Below are 7,542 nucleotides of genomic sequence, written 5' to 3'. Positions count from 1 at the left end.
TTCGCTCGCTCGGACTCCCAAATCCACCCGTGCCGATAGCGAGCATCAACGCGGACGTTGGATGCGCTCGACGATCGAAGGAAGGTAAGTGGACGTGGAAGGAAGAGGCAGTCATATATAGGTATAATTGCCTGATATACTCTATAAAAAGAAGAAAAATAAGCTCAATTTAATTATTTATAAACTTTTTCTATTTTGAATTTTACAAAGTAATTTACTCAAAGAGTAATATGTTTCAGGTACGGTGTCTTACCTGAGGTGAGAACTTCTCTTAAATATATATATAGGAGACCGATCATATGACGACGGTAGTGGAAATTAAAAAAAGCATAAACTTTAAAATTACCTTGGATAGCTTTTACCTTAGAACGCTCTCATTCAATATTAATTAATTAATTAATTTATTTATTTATTCATTCATTCATTACGTTTATTCTATATTATAGTTTAATAATGTTTCTATATTTTAAAATATAGAAACATTATTAAACTATAATATAATATTTCATCGAGATTGTTCAAGCTACAATCATTCAATATCAAACATTCATTCATGCATAATCCATGGAAGGCCACATAGTATTAATACCGCGTGACACTTCCATGGTTGTTTAGCACCGCTCTTAATCTTTGGGGCATAGATTGCACTAAATTGTGGAATAGCGCGGGTCTTGCGCGAAAACCCTCCCACACATTAAGAACGTGTTGCTCAAGTTCCTTGCGTATACGCCGAATTCTTGGATTCCACTCTTGAACAATTATGCCCTAAAGATTTTCAATCACATTCATATCCGGAGATTTGGCTGGCCAATCCAACGTTCTAAGGTTGGGTTGTGTGGCCAACCATTTCTGAACCAATCTCAATCGATGCACTCCTGAATTGTCTTGAACAAAATTGACACGAGGTACACCAGGAAATGTTTTCGCAACGTATGGCATCATATTAGTGCGCAATATGTTGACATACTCCTCACCGTTCATACGCGGTGTGGTGCGTACCAACGGTCCAGGGCCGCGCGAGGTCACGCACCCCCAAAATGCTAACGTGATACGGCCACTTCGTTCGCGGAAATATACGTTATTCGCATCGTACCTCGTGCCATTTGTTCTCCACAATGTCATACGTCCAGATTCATCCGTTGAGAATACTTTTTCATCAGAGAAAATAGTATTCTCCCATTTATTCTCCCAAGCCAAATGTTCAAAGGCAAAAGCCATCCGTTGGTCTTGGTGATTTTCTATTAACGCTTGTTTTTGAGCAGGAATACGATGGTGATATCCCTGTTTTCGCCATCTATGCCGAACAATTTCCGCGGAACAATTCAAATTATGTTCCACTACCGTCTGTTGTGCTGACCGGAATCCGTTCGCTTGCATCAAATTGCGGAGAAGTTCGTCGTCTTCAGCGGAAGTACATCGCGGTCGACCTGGTATCGGTCGTGGGTTCACGTGCCCTTCTATTCGCATTTGTTGCAGCACTCGATATACTATACTCCTCTGCAATACGTTAAACGTATATTTTAATGATTAAATTAAATAATGCAATATAGACGAGTTTAATGACGTGTAACTTATCCAAATAGAGAAGTACAGAATCATAAATGCATGGATACTTTACATTTACGTGACATATTCTCAAAACCTCTGTTACCGTAAATCCTGCATTTGTATATGCAAGTATTTCACCTCTAACACGTTGCGAAGTAGGACCAGGCATTTCAATATTGTATTTATATATACACAAATATTTAACGTTAAAAATGGTTAACTTGTCTCAGTTTAATAACGCAAACATGTTGTCAACATAAACAAGTTGTCAATGAGATAGCTTCAGATATATAAACTTTGTATTTAAATACTTTGTATTCCCTTGTTGGGTATAAATATTTTAATAAAATATTTGTATTTTGTACTGTTACCTCTGTAATTCTTTATGATCCAATCTTTTATTCTATTGAAAATAAACTTTGTATTTAAATATAAATAAAATTTTTTAATCTTATAAAATTGTTATCATACATTCTTTTTCTAATTGACACAATATAAAAATTTATCAAAGTATTAGTGCAACAACAATTATTTTTTGACGCAATATATGTTCTCTCTGTAATTGGCGCTGTAATTTAAAGAGATATCATTTCTTTTTTGTAATTGTAATAGATCACTTGAAGCGCGACTCTTCTTTTTGATAAGGTAACATAATTTTGTGATGTGTATCACTTGGGTTATAATTTTTCGGAAATAAAGATACTACTGCTTAGATTTTTTCAAGATTTTTCGAGATATAAAGATTACATCTACCACTTGTTACTTAGGTTTTTTCGATGTATAATACTACCACTTTCTTTTTTTTTTAGATAACTACATATACACTACTATGCGTGTACTTAGCGCCTTTTTTTACCTTTTTTTTAAAAAAAGGTAATTTTGTACGGTTATTCTTAATTAGAAGAGGTATGTGTAATTAATACCTGTTTAGAATTATAGTTGTACATTTTAATCGAAAAATTCTTGAAGGAAAAGCGATTTTGACTATAGAAAGAAAACATTCTATTAATGATATGAGATAGTAAGTAGACATTTTCTTTCATATCAAGCTAAAAGGACTCGTTTTTAATATATAATATCATATAGATTTTAGGTAATTTTGCACTCGTTATACTACGTATCTCAGACATTGATGGAACTCATTTAAATTATCGTATTAAAATTTATTACACTTTTAAAAGTTTACTTTACATAGATTTACCACAAATTGCTGGTATATACTACATATATAACTCTGAATAAATATAAGATATTTTTAGAAAAATATATCTACCTAAAGTTATTGATATAAGAATTGAATACACCCACAATACTTTCAGATGTAAAATTCAAATTGAATATGAGACAAGTTTGATCTTTCCTGCATTATATTGGCTAACACTTACGCTAACTGCCTATAGTAGACATCCCTTTCTATTGTCTGTAACAACAACAACAAGGTATACTAAACAATTATATTTTTCCACATAAATGTAGAATGTATAAAAGTCTTATTCTTTTCAGCTAGTGGCCTAGTTTACACCAATCACTTGATACGCGTATTAAATAGTAAATAACTAGTAAATAAGTCTGATTATTGGTTGATCAGTTCAAATATACTATTTGATACGCGTATCAAGAGATCGGTGTAAACTAGACCAGTATGTGCTAAAGCATGGTTTCCTTGCCAAAGAAATCCCACTCTCCAACAGTAAAAATTTAAACAGGTAGTATTTGTATGCATTTTGCATTAATATTTATTTACATGAAAACAATGACAATCGATTGATTATTATTGATATTAGTAATAAAACTAATAAAAATTTGCAAAGAAATAGAACGTTAATGAAAGAGAAATTAAATATTTTTACACATAAGTGACTATATTTTCTTAGAAATTACTTTAGTTAAACTAAACTAAAATATTTTTTTTAAACTTATATTTTAACTATTTAATTTATATTGACATATTTAACTTTTTTAGATTTTAGTACCAAAAAATTATGTCCGCACATTTACAAAGTGTATACGAAAGTCCGAAGATAGCCGAACATACATTCCTTCAAAGTAAACCGGTACCATTGTAAGCGGTGATTATTGCTGTGGGCTCACTAGAGAAAAAACGTGAATGACAGGACCGAAGTATTTGCCAGATTTATTGACACAAATATGAATACTTACGTTTCGTTTTGCCGCGATAGAAATCATATTAAATATTTTAGATTATATGCATATAGTAATCGTACACACATTTCTGCATTCTTATTGCATTATTTTCTGAAATTGTATTATAGATCAAAAATTCCGCAAATATCCGACTTGATAGATGCTTATTATCCATCTTAATACCCAAATTGGTTACTAAGCATCTTATCAAGCCGATGTTTGCAGGATTTTTTATCTGTAATATACATAATAGCAAAAAATAATGCAATAAGAATGCAGGAATGTGTGCACGATTATTATGCATATAATCTAAAATATTGTCAATTGGTAACATTATTGGTCGTAAAATAGTAGATGTAAAGATCGTGTGCACCTCGGAGTATTTTTAAAGTGTGCTGAAGTGATATGAAGTGCTCATTTTATGCAAATATCTTTTTATTTGGAAATGGCACGCAAGAATTCTCAGCATGTCACTTCTCGCCTCTGATGTCACAATCTTACATGATAGCGGAAAGAACCCATTACTATAATACGTTTACGCGAGCGTTACTTCTGTAATAACTTAAGATAATTCACTCGTTTACGCGGAGTAAATTATCGTAAGTTACTACAAAATCCCGTTTACGCGAAAGAAAATCTCGTTCACGCAAACGAATTATCGTAAGTTACTAGAGAAGTAACGCTTGCGTAAACGTATAGTACAAGAGCCTTGATTAGTTTGCTAAACTTTATTAATATTTCGCTAACAACTATTTCAAGCAAAAAAATTACCATCTCCAAATAGTCAAATTACGAAAAAGATAAAACTGTTATAAAATAAATTATAAATAAATGTGAATATTTCGTTTTTATTTAAACATTAATTTTTTTTACAACCTAGTTTGTAAAATAATTTTTAAAAAGTAAATTAATTTATATATATGTCCCAAAAAAGTTAACAAAACTGTTCAAATTATCACTCAAGTGTATAGATGGACACATGCGGATATCTTTAAATTTCTTCCATTCGTTAACCAAACAATCGTCAATGCTACAGAATATAAGATAAAACTTTTGCAGTTTTAGGCATTGTTTCAAAATAGTGAAACACGTATCACGTGTAAGTTCTATCTAATAAAGTTGCAACTGTTTTAAATTTTTGAACTGCGTTAATAATTTCAAATTGTGATCATTGAGGGCAATACGGCATAAAGTAACTAATTCCAGGCGTTGCCAGGAAGAAAGTAACCTGTGCAAACAATCATCAGCGATTGGACGTTGGAATCTGTAACAAGAATCATATAATTATTATAGTATTGCAATTACAAAAAGTGTGCAAATTGGAAACTTGCACATCGTTTCCTCATCATTACAGATTGTTACCATTGCTTTTTATCAGAGCAATATAACATTTTATTTCGCTCATAAAGCTTTCCTCTTATGAGAAAGCTTGTATTTTGCTTGATACATAGTTATTAGTATAATATTTATTAGTTTGGCATTCTCATAGAGAAAGCTTTATAAACCAAATAAAATAAGAGCATGGCAATGATAGCGATCGATCTGTAATAATGAGAAAGCGAGTTCCTAATTTGCATACTTTTTTTCATAAGTTTAATTTTTTTATGAATTGATAGAAGATCAGCTTAGTAGCACAAGTGGGGTTTTACAATCAACGCAATGTCAAATCGATGTTGACTTTGGGAGTTTAAGCTATACGGTTTATATATGGACTCCGCATGTAGATCTTTGTATAAAGCTAAGTATAATCAACCAAATCTTAAAGAATTATATATAAAATAGGGGTAGAAAGGATTGAAAAATATAATGAAATTATACATAGCCCAATATCTCAAAATTTGCGGAAGTTAGAGCTACCACGGATATTTCTCAAAACATTCGAAATTTTTATAAAGTTAAAGAACTCCTTTATCGATCATCGCCAAATTCAATACCAACCTTTCTTTAATGATATATTTTATTGATTAAAAAAGAAATTCAGTCCGATATCACACACACGCGCGCGCGTGCACGTGCGAACATTTTGTAAAAATGTGATATTTCAACGTTTTAGAATATTGAGATATTGAGAAAAAATTTTTTCACAAGAAACAAAACTTTTTCTATGAGGAAGCACAAAGAAAATTAATGTAACTTTTTCAAGATCTTCGAAATGCAAGAGAAACAAACACAAATTTCAATCAAGAATATAGTAAACATGTATTTAAAAAAAGAAATTAAAAAGCACACACACTTACACGGGAAGGTACACTTTTCGTAGTTTCTTACAATTAGCGAAAACGTTAATATCCTGTGATGTAAGATTAACACAGTTCTGTAAACGTATTACTTCTAAGTTAGGACACACATTTATAAACTGTGTTGCAGCTGTATCTTCTATATAGACTCCAGGTTTAAAATTGAACTCACGCATCCGTTGATTTTTTTGCAGTATTTTGTAAAGACATTCAGCTTTTATAGATGTATTACGAAGATTTAAAAGTTCCAAACCATTTAATTTCTCGAGATACGAAAATGCTTTGTCGTCTATGCCATGACAATAATCAAGATTCAATTCTAAAAAGAGATATGTGTTGGGCATATACAATTCACCAATAATCCCGATAATCACATGTTTCATATACTTTATATTTATATATATACCTTTTAACTTTACACATATCTCTGAAATTTTAAGTGGGGCAAGATTATTGATAGAATGGCAGTATCCTAATCTTAAGTGCGTTAAACGACTGCCACAATTATCAAGAAAGTTTTTAAAATCTTCAACATTAAACGTGCTTTTTGTAAGATCTAACTGCTGCAGTTATTTATATCTAGATGTAAAGTAACGAAATATATTGCTCATATCGCGTCTTGCCATATCTAGGTCAAAATACTTTGCGGAAGGTGGACAGTGTATATTCAAACGTGTATAGAGATGAGGGTCTTGTATCAAATCATTGAACCGTCTATTTACATATCTCAAGCTGGATAACGTCATCAGATCCAAGTTTTTTAATATTATTTGTAGTAATTCATTCTGCAAAGATAAAATATAAAATTAATACACGAGGTGATATTGCAATAAATATTATGAGAAATAGATTTCTTAGAATACTTTACAGGAAGATCAGATATATTGCGACGTGATAGCTTCTTGGATGCATCCGAAGAGAGTTTTATACGTTTTGCACAATTCGAATAACTGTTTAATACAAAACGACGCAAGTATCTCTGTCCAAAATATGGCTTATAACCACGGATTACCTCCAGAGATACATTTTTGTGCCTCAAATTCTCTCTCAAAATACTCTCCTTAGAAATCCTTCTCATGTAGCTGCAAATATCATCGGAACAAATATATTTTCATTATTAACAGAATAAAGAGATTTTAATATTATTTAATGTTGATAATAATACCTTCCACCACAATATTTCATTATAATGCAATATTCAAAAAAATGTCGTTGCAGATAATCTATATACAAGTGTGCATTTTTGAAATCTGCTGTTAAAATTATGAATATCCTCATGGTGTGGAAAGTACATGCAGTTAATTTCCTTTAACAGATTAGTTAAACTCTTCTCATAATTTCTAGGACGAACCAACTCTGATGTACCGATAAGCATCACAGCATCTAGCTTTGTGTAAAGGCCAAGAGGTATTTTACGGGAAGTGTTTTTAAAAAATAGTCTTAGCATTTTCGTTTTTAAGTTACGCGGGTGTGATAAAGATGGGGAAAATAATCTTGATGTCGGGGGTACAATCTCAGACTTATAGTCAGTTTCCCACAACTTAAACCACTTATTATTAAAATTATTGTAGTGTAGAATGCTGGTAATAAAGGCCAGAAGATGCTTCTAAAC

Source organism: Temnothorax curvispinosus, unplaced genomic scaffold (assembly GCF_003070985.1).
Source record: "Temnothorax curvispinosus isolate PA1 unplaced genomic scaffold, ASM307098v1 QBEX01008717.1, whole genome shotgun sequence".
Taxonomy (NCBI): Eukaryota; Metazoa; Arthropoda; class Insecta; order Hymenoptera; family Formicidae; genus Temnothorax; species Temnothorax curvispinosus.
The sequence above is the reverse complement of the archived record's forward strand: the minus strand, read 5'-3'. Positions refer to the sequence as shown.